This window comes from Chenopodium album, chromosome 8 (assembly GCF_948465745.1).
Source record: "Chenopodium album chromosome 8, dcCheAlbu1.1, whole genome shotgun sequence".
Taxonomy (NCBI): domain Eukaryota; kingdom Viridiplantae; phylum Streptophyta; class Magnoliopsida; order Caryophyllales; family Amaranthaceae; genus Chenopodium; species Chenopodium album.
This window is the reverse complement of record NC_137841.1, coordinates 24555740-24573020: the sequence shown is the minus strand read 5'-3', so window position 1 is coordinate 24573020 and position 17281 is coordinate 24555740.

The window sequence follows — 17281 nt, the reverse complement described above, 5'->3', positions numbered from 1 at the left end:
ATAATAACAATGTAAACATGATTTCTACATCATAATATCAATTAATCAATTAAAGTACTTACTTTGATGCTTCGTACCTCTTTCTAATAACAAAATACACACGTTAGTAACTTCAAGGAAAATAATAAACAAAAAATTAAATTAAATAATTGAAAGAGAGATTTGGGACCAAACCCTCAGAAATTAAAACCTTTCACGTCTAGGGCGAAGACGACTTCGAATATGGCTAAGTGTTTCTAGATCTAATGAATGCGGAATTTTGTATTTTGAGAAAAGGCTAGTTTAGAAAAAGAGAGAGAGAGAGAATAATGAAGAAAATCTTGATGAGAGTTGGTGATTGAAAAAGGAGAGATATGACCTCTATTTATAGGAAAAAAGAGGGTCGAAGAATTAAGAAAAGAATCCAAATTCGAATCGAAATAAAACTCGTAGACAGCAGTTTTTGCGGATTTTGTTTTTATCATATCTTTTGATCCAGAAATCGGAATAAGATGAATAAGATGTCGTTGGAAAGATCTTGAAGTCTACTTTATAACCCAATTAAAATCAGATTAAAATATGTTGTAGAATAAAAGATATGAACGAAATAGTGAGACGGTGTCAGTTTTGGATAGAGTTTGATATCTTATTCATATCTTTTCCGTTATAGCTCGGAATTATTATTATAATATATCATTGGAAAGATAATTTCAAGATCTATCCAACCATATAAAATTTGGATAAAAAATATGAGGCACGAAAATAATATCTGACTGTCTTTGAACATGTTTAAATCCGAATAGAATTAGGACTTTAAAAAAGGAAAGTTTTATAAAAAAAGGAAAGTTTATATTTAAATCAAATTCCTTAATCTTATCTTTTCAAAAAAGTATAATTAAGATATTTTAGAAACTTATAGAAGATTCTAATCAATCCTAATTAGTTTAGGAATAGGATTAAACCTTTGGACCCTCCTCATGATCATTGGGTCGTAGGCAAAATCCGGTTTGGGCCCAGTTTAGTATTTTGGCCATAACTTCCTCATTATCCATCGGAATTGGGCTTATAATATATCGTTGGAAAGGTCTTTTCAAGCCCCATCCAACTACACCATTATTGGACCCTTATCATGGACCAAACTAAACTGGAATGGACGTTTTCATAAAATAGAGTGGGTTTTCGAAAACAGAAAGAAAGAATTTTAACAAAAAACTAACCGCAACACTAGACTTTTCACACTTTCACCTCATTCGATTATGGTTTGACGTGAAAGGTATTCATCACTGGGTTTGGTTTTGGGGAGACACAAATGGGTGTCTACACTCGTGCTCCTTTAAATTGTTATATCATAAATAAATTGATAGTAACAATAAAAAAAAATATTCCTAATAAATTAAATTGAAATAATCAAACTAAAATAAAAAGAGTTTAGATTATTTGTCAACCTTTTACGCCTAGGTTTCAGTGTAGAACTATAAGTATTACAAAGAGATTTCAAATTACTTGAAAAAAATAAGGATTAGGAGTATTAAAAGAGTATAATAGAAACCTAGAAAAGAGTTTGGTATTCATAGGCTAGGTGACGGGAGGGAAATAAAAAAGGAAAATAAATTGTCGTGACACGTTGCTATGCACCATGACACGAATTGGTGCGGTGTGGGGTAGTGCATTGGTAAATTTCACTCATTTAAAAAACTTCCAGAATTTTTGATCAATTACCTAGACTAAGGCATTTAATACATCTTAGGCAAGATCTTGAAGTCTACTTTCCATCCCAATTAGAACTAGGATATATCTTGACTCAATTGAGTGCAAGGGTGTCGGTTTTTGGCCGAACTTAAGTATTTTTCTCATATCTTACATGTTTTAAATTAGAATTGGGCTTGTAATATATCGTTGGAACACTTATTTTATGGCCTATTCAACAAAATAAGATTTGACGCAATGCTATGGGCCATAGAAATCAAATTTACTCGTTGTTGGACTAAGGTCATCGAAAAGAGAAAATTGGGCTATGGTTTGTGCATTGGTAAATTTCACTTTGTATAACCTTGTTACTATAAGTTATATTAGTTGAATTAGGAAAATTTATCATAAGCCTCCTTATATATATTTGAATGATCATAAATTTATTTTGAAGTCATATCTTATGCCAAAAAATGAGGTTTGACCCTGTTTCAAGGCATTGACTACCCGAGCCCCACCCACGAAATAGCCCCTCCACAGCTTCACCCACAAACCCGCCGCCCATTCCTCAACCCACCCATAAAATCAGTTTGTGTTTATCCAAGTCTTTGTGATGGCTTTAAGCCGTCGTAACCAACCTAAATTATGATGGTTTGGAGCCATTAATATTGAGCCAGACCCAAGCAATAAGGCTGATTGGAAAAATTTTGTCAATCAGTCGTATATGTGGGCCACACAACATACCTTATAATATTATTGTATTCATTTGTACGGATGTTGCTAAAGGATGGAATTGTGCCGTTATTGTGGCCATACAACTTGGCAGTTAACGTCGTTAGCTTCACAAAGTAACAGAAAAGTTTGATTTTATTTTTCAATCAGACCCTTTATCGTTGTTGGTAAAGAACAAACGCCATTGTCATCCCATTTCTAATTTCATTCAGATCTAATGGCCAATCCTTCTCATTTTTTATCATCCCATTTCTGATGGCATCCCACCATGGCATATACGCAGCAGAGATGAATGCGACTTTATTTGGTGACTAAAATAGGTCGGAGAAGACCCGAAATGCAGTGATGCGATACCAATTGCAGTTCAACCCTAATTGAAATTCACTTACGCAAAATGCAACTCCAAAATCACAATGACGAGATTATTCAATTGTAATTTGGGTCCGAGGAGAACCCAATTGCATGAAACCACAGCTTAATTTGTCTTGTCGGAGAAGATTACAGTGAAATCCAAAAATTCGCGATGTCGGAAAAGATGATACTAGGTGACAATTAAATTGGGGGTTGGAGTTTGGTAAAGTGAAGAAATGGCAGAGAAGATCGTTACTGCTTTGACCATCTTAGCCGTTAGTAAACAAATTTGAGTTAAAACTTCCGTGTGAGCACCATCCGTGGAAAGTTACAAATTTGTCCCAAGCAATTTGATACATTTACCGAAAATGCCACCTGATGTGCATATTAAGTCAATCTGGCTGATCGACTAGTATTTCCTCATCAATATTTTTAAACGGCTTTAAGTTGTCTTTAAATTAGTTACAACGACGGTTTAGAAGTTGTCATTGTGTCGTAAATTTCCTTGAGCTTCATTACAATGACTAGTCGTCGTAACCATTATTTACGAGAGTTTTGCTGTATTCAACGACAGATTTTTGACGTCGTAATTAGGGTCTATTCTAGAAGTGTCATACATATCAGGTATGTACCCAGACACCAAAGGCCAAAGTTAGAAAGTATAAAAGAAAGCTAATGACATTAGGGTTTTTTTTTTTTATTTTTTATTTTTTTTTTATGAAAATAATACGTAGTAACATATATTGAAAATGTACATTGGTATCCAATATTGAAGTGTAGATCTTTAATGTTGACATGCTCATATCAAATATTAAATTGTTCATTTCAGATATTAATGGTTGGTATCATTTACCGAAATGTTGATTTAAGATATTAAAGGTTCGTATCAGATATTGAAGTGTTAAAAATGTTATATAAATTATCTATATATGATGTGTAAAAAAAATCAAAATATGATATAAGAATACAAAATCATATAAGAAAAAAAAAATGTGAGAGTGTATAAGAATCTCAAAACCTATCAAGTTTGAATGTAGGGAAAGTCAAAATATGATAAAAGAATGTCAAAAAATAATGTAAAAATCATCTAAATCAAATATTTAAAAATATGGAATAGAGTCAAAATTTGATAATGATTTTTTCTTTCTTTCTTTCTTTTTTTTTTTACAAAAAACAAAAACAAAATCTGATAATGTTGGTATGATATAAAAAAGGCAAAATATGATATGTAAAAATCAAAATCTGGTGTGGAAAGATTGAAATCTAATATAAAAAGAAAATTAAAAAAATATGATACAATGTAAGATAGAAGAATTCTCCTAGAGAAGCTTTTGCGTGAGATCAGACTCACCGTGAGTCCAATATATTTGACAATAATATTTTAATATCTGACTATAAGGGCCTGTTCACATTTACCTAATTTTAGTTCATTTTTAGTTTAGTTCAGTTTAGCAGCGCTCTAATTAGTTCAGTTCAGTTTAGTTCCAATCAATTCAGTTCAGTTCAGCTCTGAATTCCCCTCTCTAATAAAATATTCATTTCAACTCAGTCCAGTTCAGCTCCAATTAGTTCAACTCCAATTAGTTCAGTTCAGTTCAGCTCCAATCAATTCAGTTCAGTTCAGCTCAGTTCAATAAATGTGAACAGGCCCTAATATTCTAATATATGACATTAATATTCTTATATCTGACAATAATATTTTAATATATATGTGACCTGAATAATCTAATATTTGACATTAATAATATAATAATTTAATTTCAAATATTAGATTATATATTAATGTCAAATATTAGATAATTAATGTCAGATATTAGATTATTAGTGTCATATATTAAAATGTTATTGTCAATAAATTAGATTATTACAGTGGCAGTTCTGAGGCGGAGTAGAGTGGTCGATGGAACAGGGGCCCCAAATTTGAGGGCCTAAAATTTAGATATATGGAATTACGTTTGGTTAATATCATAAAATTGTAGCCCAAACCCAAAATCAGATCTTTCTTCTTTCCAAATATTTTTTTTTTCCAAAAAGTTTTCAATCTATCATTCTAATTCCCAAAAAACTCTATATCTACAAAAATTAATCACTTTTAACTATTACAAATTATTATTTTCAACATTTCTTATCTAATATATATAAATAAAATAGGCATATTTGGAGAGCATTTGGAGCGCCACGTAAGAAATAAATTTATTTTGACCAATAAGAAAAAAGTATTGCATTTTATTTTTGAATTAAAAATTATGTCGCCACCTAGAGAAAATTAAGTATAGACAAATGTGTCTTCCCAAAACCAAAACAGGTGATGAATACCTTTCATGTCATTTGATTATCGAACGAGGCGAAAGTGTAAAAAGTCTAGTGATGAGTATGTTTTTATTAAAATATCTCTTCTTTCTGTTTTTGAAAATAGTTTTTTTCTTACCCTATTTATGAAAAATGTGCATTATAGTTTAGTTTGGTCCATGATAAGGGTCCAATAATAGAGTAGTTAAATTGGGCTCGAAAAGAGCTTTTCAACGATATATTATAAGCCCAATTCCGATGAATAATGAGGAAGCTATGACCAAATTACTAAACTGGGCCCGGTTTGATCTTTATATGCGGCCCAATGATCTAGAGGAGGACCTATTATGATTTATCATTCCTAATGCAATTAGGCTTAATTATAGTCTTCTAGAATGTTCTTTTGAATCCTAATATGATTAGCATTGATAATTGAGGTTTAAGAGTTTTATTTAGAATAAAAGAAGTGTTTTAAAGGAAATTACAGTTTTATCCTTCGTACGCTTAAATTTTATCAAAATATGAAAACGTGTGAGAAAACTGTCTGCAGCGTCGCACCACAGGTTATCGCCTGGCGACAGGCCTGTCGCTCGGCGACAGAGGTGTGTGTTGACAGCGTCGTATTTTATTCTTTTCTAAAACTTCAATTCTTTTTTATCATATTCCTGCTGATTTTCGTTATAAATAGCCTTCTAAAACCTCCGTTTTTTATCACCAACTCTCATCAAGAATTTCTTGATTTTCTCTCTCTCTTTCTAAACCAACCTTTTCACAAACAAAATTCCGCATTCACAAGATCTAGACACACCTAGCATAATTCGAAGTTGCCTTCGCCCTAGACGTCAAAGGTTTGATATTTTTGAGGGTTTGGTCCCAAATCTCTATTTTAATTATTTAATTTAATTGTTTGATTTTATATTTTCCTTGAAGTTACTAATGTGTGTATTTTATTATTAGAAAAAGATACGAGGCATCCAAGTAAGTGCTTTAATTGTTTTATTGATATTTTGATATAGAAATCATGTTTAGGTTGTTATTTTGATTTCTAGTATCATGCTAGGATGCTTTTTCTAGTATCATGTTAGGATGCTTTTCTTAGTATGATGTCTAGGGTAAAGAATAAGTTCCTTATATCAATTATGATTTCTATGATGCTTCCTATTTTCTTTCCTAATAGCATGTTAGTATCATGTTAGGGTTAAGGCTTTGATTTATATTGTTTAGCGATGCTAGATTTTGTTATTAATCTTGTTAGTATCATGCCTAGGATCTTGCTATTATTATGCTTTAATATGGTTATTTTAATTATGATTATTATTATTATTATGATGATGATTGTGATTATTATGTTGCTTGATATATTATTTATTATTATTGGTTGATCACACCTTTTATGTGTGTTTAAAGGGAATTTGTACTTGTAATCACTCTTAATAAGATAACTAATAATCTTGTTTAGGGATAATATGATTATAATTAAAGTTATCTCCAATAATAGTTTTGTTGTGCATTAATATTCAACCAACATAGAATAAACAGGTTTAGGATAAACCTATTGATTGCATGTTAGTCAGAAAGCGCACATGAATACGAGAAGAATAAAGTAGAGGCCTATTGTTAGGGCAGGTTCTTTCTCTTTTAGATTGGATTTGTACCTTCATCCCCAAACTTCTAGTCTTGGTTCCAGACCTATTGGAGTTGACGATCTCTTTGATCGTTAAGGGGTGTAACCTTCACCCTGTGTACGGTTTACAAGTTCCTAAAACTTGTTGGTGACTCTTTTTCTCTAGCTTCTTTCCCTTTGGACGCCACCAAGCTTAAGTGTATGATTACAGTGGGGTTCAAGTTTGGGGTAATGCTTGAAATATTCCCTACAGTTTTTTGGCGACTCCACTGGGTAGGATTTCTATTGTAATTCCTGAAATTTATTTCGGCAATGATTTAGAATGAGTGGATGAGACTCGAAAAGTTCTAAGTGTTTCATGTGTGTAATTTTGATTAACATTATTATTGTATGCATAAAAAAAGATCTCATTGGAAAGACCATCCGTGATGAATTAAAAACATAGGATATTTTACACGTAGAAAATTTGAGGAATATCTTTCACAACTAGAACTGAAATAATGCTGCGAAAAACTGGAAAATTTTACGAACACTAAAAGCTTTTGAGGAATGTAGAAACTGGCGTCTAGCAAACAGAGTCTGTCGCTGAATTGTCGCTCGGCGACAAAGCCATATCGCGGTGGCAGTCCCTGTTGGCTGGCGCTGCGTTCTTCCAATACCGATCCAGAAATATACATTCTAATTTCGACCAGTTCTAGCACTGTTGGCTTGATTCTACTTCTTGATTGAGTTTTTCTCACTTTTTGGAAACCCATATGTGTTCTACATATGGAAATAACCCTATGGGAATTCATGCTCCATCTACCTGATTGAACGCTCTGAGAAACAAAGGGTACATCCGAGAATGTTGAATTTACCAAACCATGGAAGCGGGTTTAACTCGCGGGGTCCCATCCACACGCGCCAACCCTTCCAAAGGTAAGGCTTCCGCGCGGTGCATTTGGACTCATAACCATGGACCCTCTTTGACTAACCCATATCCCGAACTTTAGAGAACTAGAGCCATGGTTAGGTTGCAAACTCATTGCATCATGTTGTGACTACTTGACTACTTATGCATCTCTTACTTGTGCATATTTATTATGTGACTAAACTAACCATTTGGTTTGACTTGTGATCATAGATATGCTTAAAAAAACTAACCAACGACTAAAGGGCTTTGCTTAATTAATTGATTAATTAATTTGAACTAATGAATAAACTTAAAATTGAGTCATAGTTCCTTTAAGTCAACCCGGATTTTTATTCCCGTATACTGCACAAACATCAACTGGTTTTGGTCATATCCGGAGTTATAGAAAGAGTTACGAGTCGTACAACCAATGGATCTGCAGCTCCGAGTTTTATCTTTAATTTGGCGTTGATTTCATCCCAATCAGAGTCACGGATCAAAAGTTATGACTAAAATACCACAACTTGTCCAGTTAATGCATATACATGAATTCTTAACTTAGTCTTTGTTCGAGTCTAGTCACATAGTATAGCCACATGGTCATGACACGAGTCTTAACATGTCACCTACACTCACTAGTCTTAGCACACACTCTGTAAATGTCACCATGACCATGTCTTAGGTTCATGCATGAGTCGTTTTCCGTCATTCGAGTGGGGGGTCTAATTTACTCCCATTCTCTTCCACATTCTCTTCCATGCTGAATAGAGATTAAATCAAAATAAATAATAAAAAACTTATCCCTAATTTCCCTTTCCAGAGTACTTGGTCAATGAGAGAAGGGCGATAAATCAAGGACAACACCTTTGTTCAAGTTCAACTTTTTGATAAGCCAGTCGGTCGAAAAAGAATAGCTAACAAGATAATGGCAAGTCAAGAAGAAGTCAACGAGCTTAAGAAGCAAATGGCTGACGTGACTGAGGTGTTGAAGGCTCTAACCCTTCAAATCAATGACCCTGTGAAACAACAACAAATGGAGCTCATGCAAGAAAGCTTGAGCAAAATATCCAATGACTATAGATTCCAGGGCATTAGCTCACAAGGGGTCTCAGTGGACAAGGAACATCTTCCGCAAAAGTTCAATGCCACTGACATCCCTAAATTTAAGGCAACATATAATCCTTACTTCCACTTAAAGTTTTCGAGACCATAATGAACATTAAGGGGATTGATAAGAATATTTTTCACTCTTTATTCTCAATGTCTTTAGAAACCGTTTGTCAACATTGGTTCTTTTCTCTTGATAAAGAAAAACCCTCTACTTGGGATGGAATAAAAAACGCTTTCATTGACAGATATAAGTGTAATATTCAAGTCAATACAGATTATAGACAACTTGAGATGCTAACACAAAAAGAGAATGAAGGCTTTACTTCTTTCTTTAATAAGTGGAAGAAACTTCCGCTAAGATGATTGAGGTGCCCACCTGTAGGCGTCGCTCGAAGTGCGCCTACGTAAAAGCATGTTGTGAATATGCTTGGCAATCATAGGAAATGGGAATTGACATTACGATTAGGGACAAAGCAAAGTAGGGAGCCGCCAACAAGTTTTTAAGGAAATTGTAAACCGTTCACGGATCATAAAAGGCAACCACGAATAAAGGAACAACGAAGGCAACAACGATTGACCCGTGAAGTTTACACCCCATTCATAATCCATGAGATTACTAACTCCATATGGTTCGGAACCACGAAAGGAGGATTGGGGATGATGGTACGAAGTGAGTCATGGAGTCACATTCGCCCGTATTGGCCTCTACTCGATTCTTATAGTGAAAAATGATTCCTACGATCTCAAAGGCATACAAACAAAGATTCAATTTGCTCAAAACTATTATTATGCTAAATTGTTTGAATATTAATGCAACACATAATTCTAAAATATTTGTGATCACTTGATTTAATAACAAGATTAAAAAGGAACCTAAACCGGTTGTCCAAATTATCTTATTAGGCGTGATTTTCAATTGCATATTCCCTTTAAACATGCAATACAATGATCATAATAATAAATAATAGAACAAATATTAATATTGGAAGCAATTTAACAATAATAGCATTAGTCAAATTTAATATAAAATAACCTAATCATGATACTAGCAATAAGAAACTAAAATAAGAGTAATTAAATTAATTAATTACTCACATTCCGCGCGTTCCTTTAAATTGCTACATCATGAATAAATTGTTAGTAACTTCAATAAAAATATAAATAAAATTGAAACAATTAAATTAAATAAAGGTAGATTTGATTTGGTCCAAACCCTCAGTTAATTCTACCTTTCACGCCTTGGTTAAAGTATAGAACTTTGGGTATTGTATGAACTCCTTGGAGTGCTTAAGGAAGGAATGAAAGAATAGGGAGGCTAGTGTTTAGGCTAAAGAGGGAGAAGAGAATGATTTTATGATCAAGATTGTTGATCCTTGAAAAAGGGAAGATATGAGCTCTATTTATAGAGAGAAAAGAGGGGTCGAAGAATCAAGAAAAGATCGAGTTCGAATCGGATTAAAACTCTTGCGATGGACAGCAGTTTTTGCGGTTTTTGTTTTTATCATATCTTTTGATCCAGAAATTGGAATAAGATGAATAAGATATCGTTGGAAATCTCTTGAAGTCTACTTTCTACCAAATTAGAATCAGATTAAAATATTTTTTAGAAGTAAAGATATGTCCGAAATAGTGAGACGGTGTCAGTTTTAGATAGAGTTTGACATTTTATTCATATCTTTTCCGTTATAGCTCGGAATTGATATTATAATATATCATTGGAATGATAATTTCAAGTGCTATCCAACCATATAAAAATTGGATAAAAACTATGAATCAAGAAAATAATATCTGTCTATCTTTGAATGTCTTTCAATTCGGATAGAAATAGGATTTTCAAAAAAAGGAGTTTTATTCAATTTCAAACTCTTTAATCTTATCTTTTCAAAACGGATAATTAATATCTTTTTAGAAACTTATAGAAGCTTCTAATTATTCCTAATTGGTTTAGTATTGGGATTAAAGCTTTTGGACCCTCCATATGATTATTGGGTCGTAGGTAAGGTGGGCTTAGGTTCGGTGTGGGCTCAACTTAATATTTTGGCCATAACTTATTCGTTATAACTCGGATTTGGGCTTATAATATATCGTTGGAAAGTTCTTTAAAAGCCCCATCCAAATATTAAGTCATTGGACCCAGATTATGGACCAAAATAGAATGGATTAAAAGTTTTATAAAAAGTACACGAAATGAATGATTTTAAAGGACACGAAATGAATTATTTTGGGTTTGAAGGCACGAAAAGAGAAAAATAAGTTATGGTTTGGGGAAATGGGCTAGGAGTTGGGTTGTTTTATGAAATGTATTGGGATTTAACATGGATTTAAGCACTTCAAGATTAAATACTCAACTCGACCAATAATGGCGGTGAAAGGTTGTTCATCATCGGGTTTGGATTTGGGGAGACATTTTTAGGTGTCTACAGAAGCCCCCACTTTGACTGAGTTTGTAGAAACGCCAGTTTCGAAAACGATAGTCAAAGTATTCGATAGGGACGGAAAATTATTTAAGACGTTCTGCGATCCTAAATCATTTTGTATACGCCGATACCTGCAGAAAAATGTTAGTTCTACAGATAAAAGAGTAAAGGGATAGAATGCGTATCTGACACCAGTGTATCGGTGACAAATGAGTTTGGTAGCTTCCTATTCTTGAATGAATCCACCGGTTGACGTTTGTTGAAACGCTTTCCATGCCTGAGGAAAGCCGACTGACGAGTTTGGTAGTTTTCTAAGCCTGAAGAAACCCACCGGATGACGTTTGTTGAAACGCTTTCCATGCGTGAGGAAAGCCGACTGAGGAATTTGGTATCTTTCTAAGCCTGAAGAAACCTACCGGATGATACTTTCCATGCCTGAGGAAAGTCAACATATGATTTTGGCGTTTTTCTATGCTTGAAGAAATTCGCCGATAATGCTTTCTATGCTTGAGGAAAGCCGACTACTTGGCGGTTTTCTATACTTGAAGAAAAATCCACCGATAACGCTTTCCATGCTTGAGGAAAGCCGACTTGGAGGTTTTCTATACTTGAAGAAAAATCCACCGATAACTCTTTCCACGCTTGAGGAAAGCCGACTTGGCGGTTTTCTATTCTTGAAGAAATCCACCGAATAATACTTTCCATGCTTGAGGAAAGTCGATAGATGATGAGATTGCAAATCTCTATGTATCGAGAATCTTGCGTCATGAAATGATGGTGGTTCGATTGTCCCCGAATGTGGGTGTAGATGGTCCGCTTGTCCCCGGACGTGGGCTGTAGATGGTCCACTTGTCCCCGGACGTAGGCTGTAAATGGTTCGCTTGTCCCTGAATGTGGGCTGTAGATGGTCCGCTTGTCCCCGGACGTGGGCTGTAGATGGTCCGCTTGTCCCCGGACATGGGCTGGTTGTAAATCGTCCGCTTGTCCCCGGACGTGGGCTGTAAATGGTCCGCTTGTCCCCGGACGTGGGCTGTAGATGGTCCGCTTGTCCCCGGACGTGGGCTGTAGATGGTCCGCTTGTCCCCGGACGTGGGCTGGTTGCAAATGGTCCGCTTGTCCCCGGACGTGGGATGTAAATGGTCCGCTTGTCCCTGGACGTGGGATGTAAATGGTCCGCTTGTCCCCGGACGTGGGTTGTAAATGATCCGCTTGTCCCTGGACGTGGGCTGTAGATGGTCCGCTTGTCCCCGGACGTGGGCTGTAATTGAGACCTGCAAAAATAAATTTGCCAATGGACTCGTATATACTGTGATTGACTTGACCACTGACTTGACCAAGTTTGACTTGATGTGACATGACATGTGTATGACTTGTGAGTGTGTGTGTGCAGACACAAGCAAACAAAGATGCAAAAGCAAAAATTTTCCGTCAATTTTTGTCATGAGTGGAGGGTACCGACTTTCTCTCGAAAAAGAAACATGTGAAAACTGAACTTTTATTTTTGAACTTCCCTCGATGAGAAAATTTTGAATTTTTTTTTTAAACTTCCCCAAAAGAAAAGACGTGAAAAAAGGAAAGAAGTTTTGAACTTCCTCGTTGAGAAAGACAAAATGAATCGCATGGATTGAATTTCTTTTCTTGAAAGTAATGTATGCATGATGCATGTCCTTAGGCCAGGAGGCTAAGGACAATTACATCATGTGACATGATGAATGAACTTAGGTCATGGAGCTAAGCATCATATATGGTGTAAAGAAACGATCTTGAACGTCACTTAGGTCTGGAAGCTAAGCACGTATACAGATGAAATGATTATTGCATAATGAACGTTGCTTAGGTCAAGGAGCTAAGCACAATATGCTTTGTATGATTAAAAATCATATATATATAAATGTTTCTCAGCACATTATGCGATGCATGAAACAATGAATATTGCTCAGGTCAGGAAGCTAAGCAATTATACAATGTTACTTCGAATGAATGTTGTCTTTAAATATGATGAAACATGCACAGTGTTGAAACAAGATTTCATGATAAGGGCTCTTAAAGGGAAGGATGATTGATATGGATATGGATGTGTGAGTGAAGTGTGTGAATGTGATACTAAGGCTGTCTGCAAGGGTTATGGTGATGGAAAGATATGTAACAAGAGTCAAAGATGATGACTCTTTAGGCTGGGTAAGCTAATGTGATATGGGTTCAAGCCCCCAAGTCTAGCTCTTAATGGGTAGGGTCATAGGATTAAGAATTGAATATTCTTCGACTCGATCATGCATATGAATGTGACTGCACCTCAATGTGAGGTTGCCTACGTATCTGTTAGGAATCAGGCCGAACGTAGCTCTAACCGAACTTTGCACAAGTGTGTGTACACCTCAAAAAGGTCTTTCAAGGGTTGTAATGTGGTTAAGCTAAACGTTTAAGGAAGAAAGGGGTAAAAGGCTCAAGACCCGAGAGAAGCCCCCAAGATATGCAATTGTGTATTAGACTTTGCAAGTTTTATTTTTCATATATTTTTTTGTTTTGAATTTTGCAAGTTTATTTTCATTTTTTTTTCTTATTTTTTTTTTTCATTCTTTTGAATCAATGTGGGCAATCTCAGATCATGCAGTCCATCACTCACTTCGCATTCATGTTTCTCAGGCACGGTACCAAGCACTCGATGAGAGACGCAATTCGAGACGTGTTTGTATCAAAGACATTGGAACACTTGCCCTTAGACATTGTTTTATTGTTGGTTTGCTGTTTTTTTTTTACTTGCTTTTTGAATGTTACACAAATTGCACATCTTCCACTTCCAGGGTTGAGTGAATGTGGGTTGAAAAAATGAAGGCCAAACGTTAGACGAGGCTCAAAGTGGTTGACGAAGAAATGGATATGTGATTAAATGGTTAATAGGGAATGACAGGGTTTCAAAGGTGCCTCAAGTCATTGGTGTACCTTGTGTTTAGTTCGGCAATTTTTTTTTTATTTTTGCTAATTACGTGATCGAATGTAAGAAAGAGATGTTCCTTTATGAAGAAGGTAAGACATGTGACACATAGACACATGAATAAAGAGAACCTATGCTAGACTTTTAGGGGGAAGGGTTTGAAACAAAAGAAGAAGAAAACATGAAATCTTGGTGAGAAGCTTGCATTGTGCTTTGTCTTCATGGTTGTTTATGAGTAACTTCTTGCCGCTCGGTGAGGAAAAAATTTCTTGTTATTGATGCTTTGATTGAAAGAAAAGAAGGAAGGAGTGACGTTCCCCTTATTCTTCCAACTATTGTCTAGTTATTTTAGACTTAAGTACCGTGTAAGGAAGAACTCACTTAATGCATTCACTCAATACTCAGATTGGAAAGGAAGAGTGTATGAAACAATTTTGAAAACTTATGGGAAGTACTCCACTCATTCCTATTACGACGGAAAGTGATGCATGCATGGTCCTAGTATACGATCATAAACAATATAGTGCATTACTCGAAGACAAAGTGTGTGCAATGACTCAACATGTGTGATTAGGTGAGTTTATTAAGACTCGTGGTATGATCGCATGGCTAGACATGAGGACGTTGTGAAAAACAAAGGACCCAATGACCAAATAGCACGAAAGACTAAAAGACAAACTAACTTGATTAATTTTGTCCAATTTTAATGTTTATGCTATTTACTAGGTGAAAACGGTCCATTGGCAATCATTAGTCATAAATAAGATCAATCACAATCAAAGACAAAGAACACATGTTAAGGTTAGCACAAAAATCGATCACAAGAAACTAGGAAGAGGACTAGAATTCTAGAAGAGTTAAGATTCATGGGTATAAAAAATAAAATAAAATAATAAATCTATAATCCTTTGTTATACGAGTTGACATGGATTAAAGGACTTGGCTAAGACTAGCTTGACACGAAAAGATATAAATAAAAATTAAAAAAAAAACAAAAGAAAGTTGACGCTAAAAAGATACCTAAATTGGACAGGCTGTAGTATATCGGTTATAACTTTTGATCTGTGACTCTCATTAGGACGAAACCAGCTCCAAGTGAAAGATAAAACTCTGGGCTACAGATCCATAGGTTACACGACACATAACTCTTTCTAGAACTCTGGCTATGACCGAAACAAGTTGACTCTTATGCAGTATACGGGAATAAAAAACCGAGTTGACTCAAATTTTAAAAAAAATAAACCTATGACTCAACTCTACAAAAAAAATAAAAAGGGTTTGATAAGAGAAAAAAAAAATTAAAAAAAAGTCAATAAAAAAATGCACATATAAGCATATAGTCACGCATGATGCAATGAAATTCGCAACCTAAAGTCAAGTTCTATGTTCGACTATGGTCAAGCTTTTGGGTGTCAAAGGCTACCATGGTTAAGAGTTTGGACGCGTTAGCAAGGAAACCTCCCTTGAGGGTGTATGCCAACGGGCGGCTCCGCGAGTTCGTGATGAAATCGAACTCGACTCCATGGTTTGGGTGGATTTAAAAACTCGGATGAACCATTATTGCCATGAGTGTTTTCGGGTTGATAGAGCATAAATCCCCCGGGCTAGCCACATACGTAGAACACGTACTATTGTGGCAAAATAGGTAAGCTAAAATAAATATGCATATGTGACAATGCCAATTAAATCACATGAATATTTTTCAAGAATCTTTCAAGTCTCATCCACTCATCTTAATTAAATACTGATCACTCAAATCGATAAATAATCAAGAATCCTCCCCAGTGGAGTCGCCAAATTGTAGGCGTCGCTCGAAGTGCGCCTACGTAAAAGCATGTTGTGAATATGCTTGGCAATCATAGGAAATGGGAATTGACATTACGATTAGGGACAAAGCAAAGTAGGGAGCCGCCAACAAGTTTTTAAGGAACTTGTAAACCGTTCACGTATCATAAAAGGCAACCACGAATAAAGGGACAACGAAGGAAACAACGATTGACCCGTGAAGTTTACACCCCATTCATAATCCATGAGATTACTAACTCCATATGGTTCGGAACCACGAAAGGAGGATCGGGGATGATGGTACGAAGTGAGTCATGGAGTCACATTCGCCCATATTGGCCTCTACTCGATTCTTATAGTGAAAAATGATTCCTACGATATCAAAGGCATACAAACAAAGATTCAATTTGCTCCAAACTATTATTATGCTAAATTGGTTAAATATTAATGCAACACATAATTCTAAAATATTTGTGATCACTTGATTTAACAACAAGATTAAAAAGGAACCTAAACCGGTTGTCCAAATTATCTTATTAGGCGTGATTTTCAATTACATATTCCCTTTAAACATGCAATACAATGATCATAATAATAAATAATAGAACAAATATTAATATTGGAAGCAATTTAACAATAATAGCGTTAGTCAAATTAAATATAAAATACCCTAATCATGATACTAGCAATAAGAAAATAAAATAAGAGTAATTAAATTAATTAATTACTCACATTCCGCGCGTTCCTTTAAATTGCTACATCATGAATAAATTGTTAGTAACTTCAATAATAATATAAATCAAATTGAAACAATTAAATTAAATAAAGGTAGAGTTGATTTGGTCCAAACCCTCAGTTAATTCTACCTTTCACGCCTTGGTTAAAGTATAGAACTTTGGGTATTGTATGAACTCCTTGGAGTGCTTAAGGAAGGAATGAAAGAATAGGGAGGCTAGTGTTTAGGCTAAAGAGGGAGAAGAGAATTATTTGATGATCAAGCTTGTTGATCCTAGAAAAAGGGAAGATATGAGCTCTATTTATAGAGAAAAAAGAGGGGTCAAAAAATCCAGAAAAGATCGAGTTCGAATCGGATTAAAACTCCTACGATAGACAACAGTTTTTGCGGTTTTTGTTTTTATCATATCTTTTGATCCAGAAATTGGAATAAGATGAATAAGATATCGTTGGAAAGATCTTGAAGTATACTTTTTACCAAATTAGAATCAGATTAAAATATTTTGTAGAAGTAAAGATATGTCCGAAATAGTGAGACGGTGTCAGTTTTAGATAGAGTTTGACATTTTATTCATATCTTTTCCGTTATAGCTCGGAATTGATATTATAATATATCATTGGAAAGATAATTTCAAGTTCTATCCAACCATATAAAATTTGGATAAAAACTATGAATCAAGAAAATAATATCTGTCTATCTTTGAATGTCTTTCAATTCGGATAGAAATAGGATTTTCAAAAAAAGGAGT